Here is a 19,878-nt window from a genome sequence, read left to right on the forward strand (position 1 = left end):
CCCATTTTGAGGTGGGAGGGATGGAGGAAGGGGTTTGCCAGATGGACTTGGCAATTTTGAGGACCCCATCATGCACCGGTACTGTGACGCGAGTCAAGGTAGAGGCTGAATGGACGCTTAATAGTGTGTCCGTCGGCACAGCCATCTCCTCCACTTCCAGGCCACCCGACGAAGCAGGGCCTGGTGGTCCTTAAAGTCATCCAGTGGACTGGTCCTGGAGGGGCCTGCAACTGCCTCGTCTGGGGACGAAGACGAGAACTGTATCGCAGGTGTGAGGGACCTGATCCTCCTCCTTCACAGGGAACAGCAGTTTAGGAGAGGGCACAACCCCCTCAGCCTCCGGGCGTGCCTCCCACACCGAACCCGGTGCCGGCAGCTGTTGTTCCAAGGCAGCGGCTGACGAGTGGAGCGACTGGGACTCCCCATGCGTTCCAGTAAGGCCACTAACCTGGCTGCCACTGCACTGATGCTGTCACTATGGTCTCGGTCGCTCAGTCGCACTGTTGGGGTCTAGATGAGAGGCTAACCTGTCCTTCAGTACCGGAGGAACTGCCTTCCGGAGATCATGGAGGGACCGTGGATGCTTGGGTCTGCTTAGAGACTACAGATAACAGTGACCGGTGCCCAGTACGAGGGGACTGGTACCGGTGGCGTGCAGACCAGTGTCAGTGCCGGGGGACCGGAGGCGGGACGGAGAACACTCCCACCGCATGGGTGACTCGAATCAGCGTCGAGACGGTGGGAAGGCAATCAGTACAGATAGTAAGGGTACCCGTGCCTGTCTCTCGGTAATCCACGTCAACACAACAGGGACCGCGATCGCCGTGCTCGTGACCGATGGCAAGCACCAAACAATCTCAGCGGTGGCTCTGATGACCAGCAGCGTGGAGGTGAAGAGCATGGCATCGTCTCAGGGATCGGCGGCACTCCACTGCTCCCTGAGGAGCTTTATCGGCTGGTTTGCCCTCTTGGGGAGACTTTGCTGAAACCTGCGGGCCCCTGCTGCGTCTGTGGCCTTTGCTCCCTCGATGCCAGAGGAGCACGTGAGGGCATCGGTGCCAGCAGGGGAGTTGGTACAATACCACTCACAGGAGTCTGAGGAAGACCTTTCACAGGGCTAATGGCCCCAATGGGAGAAGGCCAACTGCGTGGCTCCAGGGTAGACCGACGGCCTGAGGCTGCTACATGGCTCTTTTTCCCAGCGCTGGGGGGACATGTTTCTTGGCCTTCTTTTTCAATACCAGTGACGGGAAACAGTGCCGAGCAGAGCTCAGTGCCGGGGGTGCACTTCGCACTGATGCCGAGATGCTCGGCAAATCACACAAGACGGCTCGGAGGCAGGACGGAGGTCATACTTCATCAGGAGAGCCTAAAGTTGAATGTCCCACTCCTAATGCGTGCAAGGCCAAAAGTTTTTGCAGATACGGCACTTCTCTTTTCCGTGTGCATCCCCCAAGCACTTGAGACAACTGCCGTGGGGGTCACTAACAGGCATAGGCCTGTTACAGTCTGCGTAGGGCTTGAACCCTGGACATTGGGGGCATGCCCCGTCAGGGGCAAAGTCCCCACTGGGACTCTAACTACTAACAATTAAACACTTAGGTAATTAATATTAACTATTGAAGAATCAACTATATACAAGGATTTAAGGTACGAAGTCCAAAGGGCAGCTAGCCCTTGCTAAGCAAGGAAAGGCGCTCTGACTAACCACCACAGGCGGTGAGAATGAACTGAGAGAGCATAGGGCCCCAGCGGTGCCTGATATACCAGCGATGGGCACCGTACTCCAGAGGGTGCCAGGGTCAGCCCTACAAACACCGCAAAGGCAAAAATCTCCCACAACCGTGCATGTAGACGCACACACACCTAGAATGGAATAAACATGAGCAAGCACTCGAAGAACAATGAATTCATACTACTGTGGCTCTTTTGGGTAATGCTGATTGCTAATTTGGCTCCTGAACCACTGAGGTCTGAGTATCATTGTTATAACTGCTTTATGTCACACTGGCGCAATAAGCTACTAGAGAACACTGGCCCATAGGTGCCTAAAGCAGCCAGAGTATATGCAACCAGAATCCCTCTACTTCCTGTCCTTCTAGTTTCCCCTCCTCTTGCACTTACATTGCCCTGTAAACTCCCACCATCCTATTCCCCACATTCCCCTGTATGCATGCATGCACGCACATTTTCCCCTCACTCTCCTGTCCCATACCCCCACCCACACTCCTAGTTCCCCCTCCTACTCTCTCTGTTAAAGTTGGTTGCAAAGGATAATTTTTAAAAGAAATGTTTAGGATTAATGGTAATTAGTGTTATTAATTTTCATAACTGAAAGGCTGGTGCCTAAAAATCTTCAGAGACACTTATGAAACGTTACCCTCTATCAAAATGGCCACCACCTTTCATTGTTTGAGGGTGAAGAAAGCAACCATCTTTGATAAGAGCAGCCTACGGCTTCAATTCTATTGAACAACAAAGGTAGACAGGAGTACTTCTTAAAATAGCCACCTAGTTGAACAAATTATGATATCAGTGCCACTGACAATGGGAAAGGGCCACTATTTAGAGAAAGGGCAGTTATACATGGAATCTCTAGCCTAACAGAACATTCATAAGCGCTTGAAAAAAAAAAAAAAAAAACTTTTAATTATGAAGGAAAATGAAAAAAAACCACATTAATTCCCCCCCCACACACACACACACAAATTTAGCCTATGCAACAAAAAAAACAAAAACAAAAAAAGTGAATTTTAACCATAATGACAGTTTGAGGTATATATATATTAATTTGTTACTAAGATTACGGGGATAAAGAAACTATGACACAGGGTGCTAAAGTTTCAAAGAAACCATTTTTAATCATTTGAATTCAAACAAATTTGTGAATTGCCAGGAAATTCATTTGGTACTCTAAAAGTAAATGCTGAAAATTTCAGTTGAATCCATGATTTAAGTGCAAATCCAAGGCACTTCCATAATGTACTTTGGGGAAGGGGAAGAGAGGGAGACAATAAGAGCGCCTGAAAGGTTACTTACTAGTAAGTTTTGTTCACTGAGAACCAGTTCTGTGCATTGACACTTGTGGGTTGGGACCCCCTTGCATCAACTCCACGGAACCTCTACCAAAGCCATGTCTATCAGGGCTGCGCTTGCACTTATTGACATCAGTGGTCCACACTGGAATGTGCATAAAGAAGAGCAGCCCCAATCACCTCAGTTCCTTCTCCTGAACCACAGAATCTCATTATTCAGAGAAAACTGAGGTACAGTGGAAAGAGGGTGAGAAGTACCAATGCATTAAAAAAAAAAGGTGACTCTCAAAGAACAACAGCTACCAGTAAGTAGCCTTTCTTCTTTGAAGGACTCTGTGCATTCCCACCTGGGGAAAAAGCAGTATCACCTACAATGGACAGTGGTCCAAGAAGCTCTTTTATAAAACAACTGAAACACTGCTTCCCCAATTCTCGCATCTGAGCAGGAGGCTAGGTCTAATGCACAGCGCTTAGTAAACAGTGTGAACTGAATTGCATGTGACTGCTCTACATCTCTCTCCTAGAAGCATTTGTCTTAAAATGCTACCAAGGCAGCTGCAGGTCATGTGGAATGGGACTTAATTTCTGCTGGGAAGGGAACCTTACCCTTAGACTAGCAAATGTGCATGCATGAGGCGATCCTCTAGACAGCCTCCAAACAGAAATAGTTTTTTGTATCTCTTCTCATCTAATGTTATTTTAATAATGTTCGATTTATGGAAGATCTTAATCTTTCTAAGTAGAAAGAGAAAACTCTCCTCACACCACGTCTGTGAAGGTGGGCTTCAAAGTGGGAGCAAGTTTTTGGGAAGAAGATTGAGAAAGACATTGACTGGTTGAAATGGAAGTCCATCACCACTTCAGGATGAAATTTTGGGCAAGGATAAAGGGACACTTTATCATTGTGTATAATGATATAAGCTGTGTCTGCCATCAAAGCCAGCAATTCTCTAATCTTTCTAGCTGAGGTAACAGCTTTAAGGAATTCGGTCTTATACGAGATAGTCCAGCCTAACAAGCTCAACTGGAGTCTCCATGAGCTTCATTAATGCTAACAATATGCATTTCAATATGGCTAAATGTAAAGTTATACATTGGGGAACAAAATTTAGGCCATGCTTACAGGATGGGGAACTTTATCCTGAGAAGCAGTGACTCCAAAGACGCCCTGATGGATAATCAGCTGAACAGGAGTTCTCAGTTCAACACTGGGGCTATAAGGGCTCATGCAATCCTTAGATACGTCAATAGGGAAATATTGAACAAGAGTAGGAGACATAGTTACCACTGCACCTAGCAATGGTCTGACAGCTGCTGGAATACAGTGTCGAGTTCTGGTGCCCACAATTCAAGAAAGATGTTGATAAATTGGAGAAGGTTCAGAGAAGAGCCATTTAATCAATAATGATTAAAGAATTAAAAAGGATTCCTAATGAGATATGAGAAAATCAATCTATTAACTTAACGAAGAGAAGGTTAAGGGAGGTGCCATGATCACGCTAGTCTATAAGAAACTACCTGGGGATCAAATATTTGATAATGGGCTCTTAAACCTAGCAAAGATATAACAAGAGCCAATGACTAGAAGTTGAAGCTAGACAAATTCAGACAGCAAATATGATGTAATCCTTTCAATCAGTGGAACAATTTACTACAGTTTTGGTAAATTCTCTATCACTGGCCATTTTTAATCAAGACTGTATGCTTTTCTGAAAAGATATACTCTAGTTCAAACTGGAATTATTTCAGGGAAGTTCCATAGTCTGTGTTATGCCAGAGATCAAACTAGATATGGGGTTCTAAAACTGGGGGTCGCGAGCTAACAGCCTTGAGCTCCCACCATGAGCAGGGCTGACAGCCTCCAGCCCAGCTCCACTCCCAATCCTGCTCAGCCTCCTAAATAAATAAATAAATAAATAAAATAGAATAAAATGGTGCCAAAATAGAAGTTCGCCCAGGGCATTTTCCCTAAGGCCAGCCTGAGAATGCGATAACATTAGAGGACTTGATTGTTCAGCAGCTGATGAGATGCATTATATGCAGACCAATCAGAACACTCAGATTGGCCAAAGAAAAATTTATAGTTTAACAGTCAGACACACAGGCAGAGACAGCACTAGGGAGCTTGCTGGGGCTATATCCACCCCAAACTTTGCCTTAGTTCCCCCCGTAGCCACCCCTCCCAAGGCAAAGGTCAAATGTTACACAGAAGTAAGGGTGGCACTCTCTGGCCGCCCAGCGCTGAAGGCATTGAGATGTTGGGAGTACCAGGAATAAATCAGAGCTTAGGTAAGACAATATGCACACAGGCCTTTTAGTGTTAACACATTTGTCTCTGATTGCTACATTCATATATTGAGTAAATACTGCCATATTTTGGAGAAGTTACTTGGTGTCACTACATTTTCCTATTGATCACAGCTCCTGAAAAAGTATAGCCAGGGCCAAACTCAGTTGGACCTGTTGAGGAAACTAGTTGGTAAACAGGGGTGAGGTAATTAGAGACCCAGTTTAAAGGGGAGGTAAAATGTAGGCTCTGGCTCTATTTCTGAACAGGGGTGTCTACAGATGGTCCACTGACTGAGGGGTCGAAAGTTACCCTAAACCATGACAACAGTCATGCACTTTCCACAGACAACCAGAAGGGGAGTGAGACTTCCTTCAACCAACTGTCAAGTATATTTATTTTTAAAAGCTATAAAGTATGCAACTTTCCTTTTCAATTATTAAAAAAGTCCTTGTTTCAGGACAGATGTAAACACAAATATCAATAAAAATATTCCTTTTAACTCCAATGATTGACTTACAAATAGCTCAATATAGGAAGGTGGCAGAATAATAATGGACTGTCAGTGGAACTGCACTAGGAGAAAACTTCTCCAGTTACAAATGTTTTTACTGCAAATAAAGAAATGTCATTTTGATCTTCAATTACAGAAACCATCTTCAGATTGAAGTTATGCACTGGAAATGGAAAAAAAAAAACCTCTTGCTCCAGCTTATATTGATACTAGCTATATATTGGGGGAAACTACCTCAACATGGAATGTGAACCAACATAGTGCTCTCTGAGTCTGCAGACTCACTAATCTGGTAGACTTCAGCAACAGGTGCCAAGTGATACTAACAAATCTTTGGTCAGTTACAGTGCTTCCCCCCCCCCGGGTAGCAGTGACATGTGTCAATTTCACTTTTTAAGAAAGCTCTTCATACTTTTTCCAGCCATATGGCAACCAGGGTTTCAAATTTATCAGACACCAACTTATAACAAGTTGCTAAGAAAAAAGCGGAAGTATTTCCCTCAAGCTTCCAAAAAAATCCAAGGCAAAACACAAAAAATTTCTATGTTAAAAAAAAAAAAAATTAACCAAGAAAAGTGGTCAATGTGTGAAAATAAAAAAATAAAGTGGGCAGACACTAAAGATAGAGAGAGATCTGTCTCTCAGGCCTGGTCTACACTACCCGCCTGAATCGGCAGGTAGAATTCGACCTCTCGGGGATCGATTTATCGCGTCCCATCAGGACGCGACAATCGATCCCCGAATTGACGCTCTTACTCCACCAGCGAAGGTGGGAGTAAGAGCCGTCGACGGGAAGCCGCGGAGGTCGATTTTGCCGCCGTCCTCACAGCGGGGTAAGTCGCCTGCGATACGTCGAATTCAGCTACGCTATTCGCGTAGCTGAATTTGCGTATCTTAAATCGACCCCCCCCCTGTAGTGTAGATGTAGCCTCATTCATGAAAGTGTATGTTAATATTTGGAACCTTCCCATCTGAGTGAGGGTTTTGTGGGAGAAATGTGTATTTCTATTTTGTACAACCTCAAGTTAGTTACTTTTGCCATATCCATTTAAAGATGTTTAATCCACCAAGCCACTGTCTCTGCTCATGGCAGACCCATTTAGACAGTTCCCCTAAGGAATCTCAATACTGCCTCCAGGTGGTATACGAGGTGGCAAGAAAATGCTTCAAATTTGTGTCAGTGTTGCCTACATAACCACCATACACTGTCTCATGAATGAAACAAACAAAACTATAACAAAAAATAGCTGCACATAAGTCAGATGCTGGTGACTCAAAAGAATAACCTACCTGATCTTTATTCTCGGGGGAAAATGTTACTTGTCAAGAACTTTGTGACTCACAGTACAGTATATTAGAAATTTCTCTATATAGTCTGTAGAATTGAGAGAGAGATTGCCCCCGTAGCTCAGTAGGCAGCTCTCTTGTTTCTGGCCTACAAGGTCATATTTTTAAGTTCCTACTGAGGAAACTTAAGTTCCATCTATAAATAGCATGGCACTAGATGCTGTTACACTGCCAAAGGTGCTGTCCTTTAGATATAAATTTTTTTGTTTTATCTGTCCTGTAAAAAAAAAAAAAAAAAAAAAAAAAAAACAGATGCTACTCACAGTCTATTAAACTAAAGTAGAATGAGTTTGCTGGCTTCCTAAATCTGTAGTGGGTCCTGGTTTGGTTACTATGGTAAGACATCAACAATTTGGCACAAATAGTGGGTTACAATGAAGGCCAGAGATAAGAAAAATAAGACTGAAACCCTTCTTTCTGCAACCGCAAGTAACTAATGGGGGTTGATGCAATGCATCAAGAAACTATAACCCTAATGCAGTATTTGCAATAATGAACACTGTAGTTAAGGTTGATGTCAAAATTCAATGTACATGCATAATGAAAATTCATTTAACTAATCAATAACAAAGAACATTTAAAGATCCATGACTCTAACCGTATGCTTCCTAAAGATTTAAAAAATAGAGAGATCTGTCTCTCATTGTGTATGTAAATATTTAGAACCTTCCCATTTGAGTAAGAGTTTTGTGGGGGACATGTGTATTTCTATTTTGTACAAACTCAAGTTAGTTACTTATGCCCCGCTGTCGGCGGACATAAACCAGTTACAATACAAAACCCCACTAATATGCCACATTGGTTTGTTTCTGAGGGTGTGTCTTCACTGCAGAGTTTGGACTCTTATTTCGGTGGTGCTCCTAACACCCATCCCATCCACACACAGACCCTCCCACTCAAGTTTGGTGGTGACTTTAAACCCAGGCTGCTGGGCCAGCTGGGGATAGGGTTAAAGCTGAAGTGCCTGCTTCACTCTGGCTGACAACTTACCCACTTTGCAGTAAGGACATGGGCTCCGATCACTCAAGTGCTGACAGTCCTTCAGTGACTTCCCATAATTTGCACATGCCCAGGACAGACAAATCCTCCCATAATTCACTGCTAAAGCAGCTTGTATTATTACAGTATAGAAGAACCATGGGATATATCCCTAGAAATCCTAGCGAAGCACACAGGTGAGTGTAGCACCAGCAAGAATATTGTAACTCAGGTCCAGCTTTGCAAATATGGCTGCTCATACCTGGGTTGGCAGATCAAAGGGCCAATCACCTGAGTTAACTCTGCAGTGAAGACATAACCCTAAGTGTTATTTACTGAATACACAATAACTAACTCAAGCCTGCAAAGAATATTTATATAAATCATTATTAAATTAAGACAAGAGGAAGCGACTCTGCATTTTTGGCATAAAGCTTTTCCGATACACTACATGAAATGAAGCTCTTTTCAAAGCTTCACAGCACTGCTTGCTAACAGACAACAGTTCATCACCTTTAGCTGAAGTGCACTGAAAAGGAAAGCAAACCCACTGCAAAGTAACATACATGAAGTTCACATATCATTTCAGCAATATTTTATTTCAGATTATCTCAAAATCTTGGACAGCAACACTTGGAATGATTTTAACAGTCTAGGACCCTTTTGGTGGAAAAGAAGAAGTTACTGCACAAGGTGAGTAACAATGGATCTTCGAGAGGTGTGCCTCTATGGATGCTCCACTGTAGGTGTCTGTGCGTCCCTGTGCTGCTGATTGGAGAACTTCGGTAGCAATGTCTGTTGGACCCGCACATGCGCACTCTCTCTCTCTCTTTGTGCTGCACCACAAGGCTAGCCAATGCGCGGGGGGCTAACCATCCTCAGTTCCTTTTCTACCGCAGAATCAAACGAAAACTCCAAAGTAGAGGGGAGGAGGGCGGGTTGTGGAGCACCCACATCTCAAAGAACCATCATTAATGCACATGTCTGTTTCAACCAAGTAGAAGCAAATCAGGATGACATGAGTTCCGTCCCTTTTTATTTTTAGCAGGACCTTCAGCAATAGAAGAAACAAGGAAAGGCATAAAGAAAGTCCTTGTCCCAGGGGAGAAGAGCATCATCCAGAGAGTGCTATCCCATCCCCATTCTGGAGCAGTAGCGTGAACACTTCTTTTCCTGGTAAGTAGCGAAGAGATCTGTAGACAGTGTTCCCCATTGTGTGAACAAGTCACGGAGTACTGGCAGATGCATCTCCCACTCATGATCATGCAGGAATTTGGAACTGAGGTTGTCCACTATCAAGTTCTGCATGCCCGGGAGGTAAGCCACAGACTAGGTGATGTCGTGAGAGATGCACCAGTTCCATAGTCTTATAGCTTCCATGCATCAGAAGGACGACCTGGCCCCTCCCTGGCAGTTGATGTTGTACAAGCAGGCTATGTTGTCTGTTAGGATCTTCGTACGTGATCCTGCTATCAGCAGGAGGAAATGGGCGCAGGCATTCCTGACCACTCTCAGTTCAAGGAGATTGATGTGTAGGGATCTCTCTGCAGGTGTCCATCTGCCTTCTGCTGTGAGGCTGTTTAAATGTGCGTCCCATCTTATGAGCGATGCAGATGTCTGCGAGAAGGGGATCCCTTTGCATACATTGGCTGGGTTTCTCCACCAGTCCAAGGAGTTTTTGATCCTGGTAGGCAGTGACAGGGATTTGTCCAGACTGTCTCTGTTCAGTCTGTAAACTAAAATGAACCCTAGTTTGAGGCATCACATGTGGAGTCTGGCGTGCAGTATTACAGCCGTGCCTGCTGCCATATGCCAACAGTTGGAGGCAGAGTCTGGCTGGTACTTGAGGACTGCATTGAGCCATGTCTATGAGTGAGACCAGGGATAGGAACCTGTATTGAGGTAGCCTGTAGAGCATCCAGGTCGGCCCCTATTAATTCCAGGTGTTGCACTGGAATGATGGTTGACTTCTGGGTGTTGATCTGAAAGCACTGTTCTGTAAACAAGTGTATCATGGTGTCTATGGCTCCATGAGCTTCCTGGAGCAATCGGGCTCTGAGGAAACAATAATCCAAGTAAGGGTAGATCATTATCACTTGCAAGCGTAGACGAGTGGATACCAAGGAAAACTTTGGAAAATACTCTCGGGGCTGATGAGAGTCCGAAGGGGAGGACGCTCTATTGGTAATGGCCGTGTCCCAGAGTGAATCTGAGAAATCATCTATGAGACAGTAGTATTGAAATATTAAAGTGGGCATCCTGTAGGTCGAGGGTCGAAAACCAGTGTCTTTGTTCCAATGATGGAATGATCATCAATAAAGGTGACCATCTTGAACTATTGAGCTTTCACAAACTTGTTCAGAGCTCAGAGGTCCAGTATGGGTCTCCACCGTCCCTTCCTTTTAGGTATTGGGAAGTAATGAGAATAGAACCCCTTGCCTCATAGATGTTGAGGTGCTGGTTCTATAGCTCCTAACTAGATGAGTCGATCTATCTCCTGTTGTAGTAGACTCTCATGAGAAGGGTCCCTGAAGAGGGACAGGGAAGGGTGTTTTGGAGGGAGTAGAGAGGTGAAGTGGATGGAGTACCCAGATCCTAGAGATTGTCCGATCCATCTGTCTAACATTATGCATTCCCAGGCTCCGCAGAACGCTGCCAAGCATGGCCAAATGGGTGCACAGTCATAGACAGTAAGGGGGACTGGTCTTGCGGCATCTCAACCTGCCCGTCAAATTGGTGCTTAGAGGCAGGGGGCTGGGTCAAAAATTGTGGACCAAACAGCTTACGTTTTGGGAATTTTCCCTTTTTTCTTTGTGACTCATAATGGTGCTGTGATGGAAACTGAGACAAAAAAGCTCTGTGTTGGGACTGGGGACTAAAATGTCGTCTCCTTTGCCGCAGTGTGTAGATTCCCAGCAAGCTGAGGGTGGCCCTGGAATCCTTCAAGGTTGGAGGGAGGAGGCGGTCTTCTCAGCAAAGAGCTTCACACCCATGAAGGAGAGGTCCTCCACTGTTGTCTGCACCTCCTTCGGGAACCGCAACAAGTGGAGCCATGATGCCTGTATCATCACCGCAGCCGTGGAGATGGATCTGGCTGCCGTGTCGGTGGCATCGAGGTCTGAATGCAGCTACGTTTTTGCCACCAGTTTTCCCTCCTGAATGATGGCATTGAAGGATTCCCAATGACCTCTGACAGCTTATCAATAGTCATTCAGTTTATTGCAATTCGTGTAATAGTATGTTGCCGTGAGCACCTGGTAATTGGCGATACGAAATTGTAAGATGGCAGAGGAATATGCCTGCCAAAGATATCGAGGCGCTTCCATTCCCTGCTGTAGGGTGTTGCCCTGAAATGATGTGGTCAGCCATGAGAGTTTACAGCATCCACCATGATGGAAGTGAGTGGCAGGTGGGAGAAAAGGAACTCTGATTCCTTTGCGGGGACATAGTATTTCTTGTCTGCAGTCTTGCACATCGGGGCTACCAATGCCGAGTTTTGTCACACTGTTTTAGCAGGGTCTAAGATGGCTTCGTTGATTAGGAGGGCGATCTTCGAGGAGGACGAAGAGTGGAGGATATCAATGAGCTGGTGGTGTGTGTCTTTGACCTCCTCCAGTGGTATGTGGAGGGTATCCGCTACTCTTTTTGCCAGCTCCTAGAACAGAAGTCGTCTGCCATGGACGGTGGTGAAGGCATGACCACTTTCTCCGGGGAAGAGGAGGATATAGCTTTTGGTGTTACCTCCTCCTCCGTGTCCCCTTCTTGCTTCTCTGTTTCCCAAGGCTCTGAGGCCCTCAATGCTGTCAGTGTGTTCCCAAGGATCCTAGTATAGCCATTGTGATGGCATAGGGCCTGGCGGAGTTGCCTATGGGTGGCCGTAACAAGATGGTGGTGGTGCCATCTGTGGATATATTCACGGATCCTGTTGATAGTAGGTCCCATATGGAGCTTGGGAGAAGTACTGTGAAACCTCCTCAGACTCACTATCCAACCCCTCACTTGACAGGGGGGTGGGTATGATTGCAAGAATATTCCCCATGCCCGGCAAAGACTCAGTGCCATGACATCGGTATCAAAGGATGTAGAGCCAGGTACCTCTGTCATGCTCAGGTCACCAGCCTGGTGGAATTCTGCCGGTACCGATCATCTCATGGTGGTGCCAGGGGAGATGGAGACCTTGTCTGTACCAGTCTCTCCGTTCCTGGGTGGACTATTGTCAATGGCAGTACTGATGTCGACTCGCGTACCAGAAGCATTTTTCTAGGGTGTTTGCCCTTATCTCTCGGTACAGATTTGGTGCCTCTGCCCAAAGAGTCCATGGGCCTGTCAGCAGTACCAGATACTGACAGTCGTCGTGATGCCAGATTGTGGTCTTGGTGCCGATGATACCAAGCAAGACAGCAATTGCTTTTGGCTATCCCTAGACTCGATGAGAGGACTTCCCATTCTCTTTTTTGACTTAAGAGAGGAGTTCCCAGTCTGTTTCTTTGACCCACTATCCTTCGAAGTTGAAGGTTGAGGGGAAGACTCATGCCCGCCAGAAAGCTGGGGTCGGAGAGCTGCCTCCATAAAGATAATTTTTTGGCCAAGCTCTCTGTCCTTACGGGATCTTGGCTGGAGCACAGGGAACACATTCATTGGCTATGGCCCTCACCGAGACAACGGATGCACTGGGAGTGCTTGTCCACAACCAAGATCACCTTACTGCAAGTGCAGCACTTCTTGAAGCCGGGAGAACTGAGGCTTACTCTTGTCCAGGGGTTGACAAAGAACAAGTTTTTTTTTTTTTTTTTTTTTTTTTTTTTTTAAGGCAATGGCAAAATAAACAGTAAAACGAGTTAAAGACACAAAAGAGGCTTCAAAGGAAGCTAAAAAATAGCAATTGTAAAAGAGTTAACGACACGTGAATGGACAACTAAAATGCCATCTCTAGCCGGGGTAGTTGAGAAGGAACTGTGGACTGTTAACCCATGTGCACTGAGGCTAGCCTCATAGCACAGCATGAGGAAACACACTGCATGTGCGGGCCAAATGGACAGTGCTACTGAAGTTCTCCAATCAGCAGCACAGGGACACAGACACACCTACAGTGGATCACCCATAGGGACACTGCTCAAAGAAGAATCAATTTTTCCTTTAAATTTGTTACTTGGAACTACATAATCTGAAACTTTCAAAAATTCTTAGCTTCTTATTGACTACAATTACTTATGTTCATCACCAGCACTTTGGCCAATTTTGTATTAACCATCCATACTAGAGTGGTTTATGCTATATTTTGTTTTTCTTTCATTCAACTGTTTCTTGAAAAAGTAGGTTATATCATCTGAAACAATTTGTCTGCAGCACCAGCCTTCATCACAGTACTTCTTTCCATACCACTATACAGAAGAATAGGCATGAGTAAAGGGATAATAATGGTTGTCACACAATGGGATGTCTGGTCTTGCCCCTAATCTACTCCCAATTTCACTTATGTTCACCATCTACTCTGCTGCATGCTGTGCAAATGCTTACCCCAATCCTGCATGCTTATTTCTCAAGTGGCTTATTTGAACAGTTATCTCTATTAACGTTTCTTCTCTCTACCAGAACCTTTTCTACACAAAAAACAGACTGCTGTGCTGCTGTCCTTTGGATTTAGCTAGAAAAATCCAATGGCGCTAGTATTGGCTTTCCTTTTCAAACTGGCTGATGCTAAGTACATGATACTCTTGAACGTGTGTGTGTCACTCCACATTCTTCCATCATAGCTAGCACTTCTTGCAGGTTATTCTCTCAAGGACTCAGGATCATTGCCTTCTGTGATCCTTACTTTTACCAAGCATTCTGTACTTTACTTTGCTCTGAACTGACTTCCTTGCCTTAGAAACACAGGTGGAATCCTAAACCTTATTCTTTAGGTTCCAAATACATGTTTCCTTTCCTGGCTTTAACCTATTAGTAAGAGAATGGGAAATCTATATGCACAATTTTTTTTAATGCAAGTTGTTACCCTTGCTGCACCTCTCTATGTACCATTGCTCATCTTGCTACATAAGATAGATTTTTAACCCAAAAAAAAGTAAACAAAATTTAGTAAAATTCCAGTTATCTTTTAGAAACCTGCTTGATACTCCATACACCTCTATTCAAGGTATATTGATGCTAAGGTGCAGAGACCCATCATGGATGGGACTCAGAAGATATGAGTTCTGTTAATCATCTTCAACAGACTTCCTGTGTGATGCTGAGCAAGTCATTTAAATCTTTATGCCCCAAAACTCCATCTGGGAAGTGGGGATAATACCACCACTCTGCCTCACAAGGATGTTGGGACGATAAAACCTTACAGTCTGTGAAGTGCTCAGAAGTGACTGCAGATCACATGTTTAAAGGGACAAAAGTACAGCTTCCTTCCAGATATACTAACAAAGATCCCTGTGGTGGCCTACTATCAATTAAAGTTATATCTGTCTTCTATTCTCAACAATAACCATATGCTCCATCCCTCTATAGCCCATAATGCAATTAGGAATTATAATTCAAATGTGGTTCTCACCGCCCACACAACCTTTTGTCCTGCAACCAAATTCCACACACTCCTCCCCACCATCTCATTCCTTTGCCCACATACATGCATGCTGATTCAGTGCACACAAACTTCTAAATACAAACCCCTGCTTAATTCGAGGTCCTGCCCTCATTTAACAACCAACCTCCCTCCAGAAAACTCAACACTACCTTGCTGCTTGCAGACACCAACTTCAGCAGATGTTCAAGAAGTTGTGTTTTCTTAGGATAAAGCTCTCCAGTTTGCTCACATTTACATAAGCAGAAGTCCTAGGTGCAGAAGAAACTGATTCTTCTTTTGTGAAATTATTTTCTTCCTTTGCACAAATCTCACTTAAGCCCACATACAACTCCTCCAGCCATCACCCATCTTTAAGTGAAAAATAAACCGTTTTTGGTAATAAAATAAAAAATCATAATGGACAATTTATCTATCTCTGACCATTTATTTCATTTCAGTATTGTTCTTGCAATCCATATTCAAGCTGTTTCTGCTATATAAGGGAATACTGATAGGTAATATTCAAAGAGATCATATGGTGAACCAGGATGAAACTACCACTTCTCCTTTAGCTCTTCTTGTCCTGTGACCCAAATCTCTACAATTGCAACATACAAAACAAAGGCAGTGTTGCTGGTGAAAGCTATTTCACCTCTGGCAATAATTTTACTAACAGAGGAGAAAAAAATCAATTTTCAATATTTTGAATTTGCAAGATCTTTTATACAATGTAAGACCTACAGAGTTACACAAAACATTTTACAATATTTTACAAAAAGAGGCTACGCATTCAAGAGAAGGGTCAGAGGTTAGGGGAAAAGCACTGAGCAAAACTAGCATACAAGTGTTTCATGAAGCTCCACTCACAACCTTAACCTGAAAACTTTCACAGTTGTTTCTGAATTTGCCAGAAACAACTGAAAAGGTTACTATGGCACAATGATTCCTTTGAGCTATTCCAAATATATTTAATTTTAAGTAAATATTCATTTGGAGATGCATCAGAAAGAGAATGCCTCAATTAGATTTATTATCTAGTTGATTGTGTAAATAGTGTACAATTAAGACGTATCCTCTGTAAAACAAAAAAGGTGCACAAGTGCAGTAAGTTGCATTTAAACTTCAATAGCTTAGGAGGAAGTTGTTTGAATTTTTAGTAATAAGGGCTTATCCTACATTATTTAAAATGTTAACAGTTGCAGTGAATTTGAGTTACATGGAAACAAAAGAGCATGTAAATGCATCTTAAAACGGCATCAAACTTTTAACTAAAACTTGTAATAAAAAGATAGTTTTAAATTTTGTGAAAGACAGTGATGATGATGCCATTCTTGTTTAAATTCATTTCAGGGTGAGTTTTGACATATAAGTTACAAATATCAGAAAACACCAATACAACCAAACTACAGCACAATATAAATGATGCCACTATATAATTGCCAATGCAAAGATTATATATGCTGAGGGGACAAGATGCTTTATTCACTTAAATACTGGTGCAATGTATTGTAGCTAAGTGATATATCATCATATGTGTCCTCTTTATAGCTGTCAGTTTCCAGCAGCATAAATCAGCAGGGATGATTTCTACTTTGAGATCACAAAAATACTGCTGTGGGGAAATAGAGGGGGGGGGGCTTCTTTTCGATAGCCAGAGCTGTGAATCTGAAGGCCCCAAAATAAACCCTCCAACAAAGATCTGTTATGTTAACTACCCTTACACAAAGCAGGGCCCAGGGCAGGGCCTGAGCCAAACTCGGTCAAGTGTCATGTCCAGAGGAGGGGGGAGGGGGAAAAGAGTGAAAAGCCCCAACAGCAGCACTGGTGAAATATGTTCATGGCTAATGAAATATAATAACCGCTTGTGTGAAGCAATAGGTAACTTTAGCTAAATGCAAACTGACTCATGCAGATGACCCAAAGGAGAAGCTGTGACCCACTCCGTGACTCCAGCTATCTGCAAAAATAGCTAATCATAGATCCTCTTTAGGCGTCCCATGGAACCCCCCCCCCCCTTAATCTTTAACCAAAGGATCCCGGAAAATAATGTGTCTTGAGAAATGTACCCAAACTGGTGCCAAGTACCACCCCTGGGGAAAACCACTTCTCGAAAAATTAATAAGGAAGGTACGGGGGGGGGGGGGCTGACCCCAACCCCAGTTTCTTAAGTCATGGCCAACTCATGTCTAACCCCAACCCCAGTTTCTCAACCCATGACTAACCCCAACCCCAGTTTCTTAACTCATGACGTATTGTTTGTACTTTGCTTGCGGTTTGACGAAATAAAAGCAGCCTGCGAGCTGCTGCTCGGTGTGTTAGTCTTCGGACTACACCCCAGTGCACTGGTTTGTATGTCAATAAACTGGCCTCAGGCTTGAGTCTTTGAACTAAAATGACTGTGTGGGGGTCTTTGACCACAACACTGCATACCCAGAATATAAATAGCTCAAAAAAAATAAACATTTGATAGATCACGTATTTATAGAAAATGTTCTGCCATGTCCAAAATTTATATTTAAAGTCTCTAAAAAAGTATATTGAGTCCTGAGAGTAAACGATACAAAATAAAAGTCATCTTTCTTAGTTATTTATGGAAGTCATTTTGCAATCACCACTGTACTCGGAAAAAAGGATTCTTTCTTTATAAGTCAAAGTACACTTATCACTTGTATTACCGTAGAGAACTTAAGGTAATACATTCAGCAACCCTCATGAGACAGGAGGCACAAAATAAAGCCCAATTAACTTTAGCTTAAATTTAGTGAAAAAAAGCACACAAACAGTTTTCCAACCCAGTTTTCAATAGAGTTACACCAGTGTTAAACTGGAGTAATGCAGTACTGAGAATATAAGAATGGCCATACTGGATCAGACCAAAGGTCCATCTAGTCCAGTATCCTGTCTTCCAACAGTGGGTAAATGCTAGGTGCCCTAGAACAGTGGATCCCAAACTTTAACAACCTGTGAACCCCTTCACTAAAATGTCAAGTCTCGCGAACCCCCTCCTAAAAATGAATATTTCCAGGGATTTTCTCCTTTACCTGAGTATAAATTATAAAAGCAGTGATCTTGGAAATATAACATTTGTTTTTATGACATGCTTATTACACACTATTATTAATTATTTCTCATTACAGTATTTTTATTACCTTATGAAAACAGCAACACTCTTCCAAGATCTCACTTTCGTAGCTTGTAACACTTTGATACCTGTTATAAGACAAGGCTCCTATGTTTCATCAAGGAGTATCAGATGTGAAACAGCATGAAGGTATTTAAGAAGCCAACTCAAAGAGTTCCTCCTACACAAGCATTCAGGTCTTGAGTAGTCCAGGCAAACAACGCACGTTACAACAAAGCTTAAACTTGTTCTTCATAATAATTTTAAAAACAATACTAGCTGCCTATTTAATTTTAAAAACAGCAAAAAACATCCACCTCCCTTTCAATTTCTTATAAGGAGTCTTGAAGTTTAAATCTCCTCAGTGTGATAGATATGCTTGCTTTGATCTGCTTAGATCTTGGAAGTTCCTAGGGACAGCTCTGTTCGCCATTAGGGAATTTTTTCCCGGGAACCCCCTGTAACATTTCACAAACCCCAGTTTGGGAACCACTGCCCTAGAGGGAATGAACAGAACAGGTAATCATCAAGTGATCCATTCCCTGTCGCTCATTCCCAGCCTCTAGCAAACCTGCCCATCCTGGCTAATAGCCATTGATGGAGCTATCCTCCATGAATGTTTCTAGTTCTTTTTTGAACCCTGTTATAGTCTTGACCTTCACAACATCCTCTGGCAAGGAGTTCCACAGGTTGACTGTGCATTCTGTGAAAAAATACTTCCTTTTGTTTGTTTTATACCTGCTGCCTCTTAATTTCATTTGGTGACCCCTAGTTCTTGTATTATGAGGCGGAGTAAATAACACTTCCGTATTTACTTTCTCCACACCAGTCATGATTTTATAGACCTCAATCATATCCCCCCCAGTCGTCTCTTTTCCAAGCTGAAAAGTGTCAGTCTTATTAATCAGAAGCCGTTCCATACCCCTAATCATTTCTGTTGCCCTTTTCTGAAACTTTTCCAATTCCAATATATATTTTTTGAGATGGGACGACCACATCTGCACATAGTATTCAAGATGTGGGCATACCATGGATTTATATAGAGGCAATATGATATTTTCTGTCTTATTATCTATCCCTTTCTTAATGATTCCCAACATTCTGTTCGCTTTTTTGGCTGCCGCTGCACATTGAGTGGATGTTTTCAGAGAACTATCTACAATGACTCCAAGATTTCTTTTTTGAGTGGTAACAGCTAATGTAGACTCCCTCATTTTATATGTGTAGTTGGGATTATGCTTTCCAATGTGCAGTGGGGCAGATGAAATCTGAATTATGATGGAAAACAGGCTTTAGAAGCAAGCTTAGAAAAACAACTTCCTCAGAATGGTAAAGGTTTAAAAACAAAGTTAGGCGGGGTAGAGAAGGGGGAAATCAAGAGGGGACTATTAAATCTACCATTTGCTTCATCCTGATATCAGACATCATTTAAGGGTGGAGCTTCAAATTAACGCTTATACCAAGGATCCTATTTCAAACCCACCATGCAGAGAAGAAAGCAATTTGATATATGTGCTTGTGACTACCCTGCTGTAAAGCTGAAAGGTAGTTAAAACTTTGCAACTGAGAGAGAAACATTGCTCCCATCTTAGTAAAACAATCTACATTGTACAACAATGAAAATATTCCTACCCCAATTAGAGCCTCCCCTCCCCCAAATGTGCCCGAAACACTACAAAAAAGCACAGTAATATGAAAATCATTCAACAGGAATTAAACATAGACAAATATAAACTGGACAAAGCTTCAGTTACTTAAGTGTTTAAAGAATTTGTGTCATATTACCATAGCATTAACATAGGAGCAAAAGCTATTGCACATAGAGAACAGTTTCAATTAAAATTTCCCATTTTCACTCACTCACCAACGATTTCTTTAAAAAATAATTCAAAAATCTAACCTTGGGAACAAAATGTTCCATACTTGGCCTGTGCCCAAAAATGTAGTTTTCTGAAAAATTGTCTTCTGAAAATAAAAACCAATATTGCATATCTGGAATCTACTGACCATGACTACTTTTTTGATTAAAGATACCAAACAATT

At 43.0% G+C, this 19,878-nt stretch overlaps 1 protein-coding gene across 4 annotated transcripts in view; it reads right to left on the reverse strand.

The window, feature by feature from the left end:
• Nucleotides 1–19,878, reverse strand: part of OLA1 (Obg like ATPase 1) — a 205,585-nt gene that overhangs the window by 124,846 nt on the left and 60,861 nt on the right. The window contains exon 2 of one of the 4 annotated variants that reach the window (XM_065413131.1): nucleotides 17,864–17,924. The exons of the other annotated variants lie outside the window; for them this stretch is intronic. The gene's annotated coding sequence lies outside the window, so the exon portion shown is untranslated. The remainder of the gene's footprint in view (nucleotides 1–17,863; nucleotides 17,925–19,878) is intronic. 4 annotated transcript variants of the gene reach the window in all.

Source organism: Emys orbicularis, chromosome 11 (genome assembly GCF_028017835.1).
Source record: "Emys orbicularis isolate rEmyOrb1 chromosome 11, rEmyOrb1.hap1, whole genome shotgun sequence".
In the NCBI taxonomy this organism is placed as follows: Eukaryota; Metazoa; Chordata; order Testudines; family Emydidae; genus Emys; species Emys orbicularis.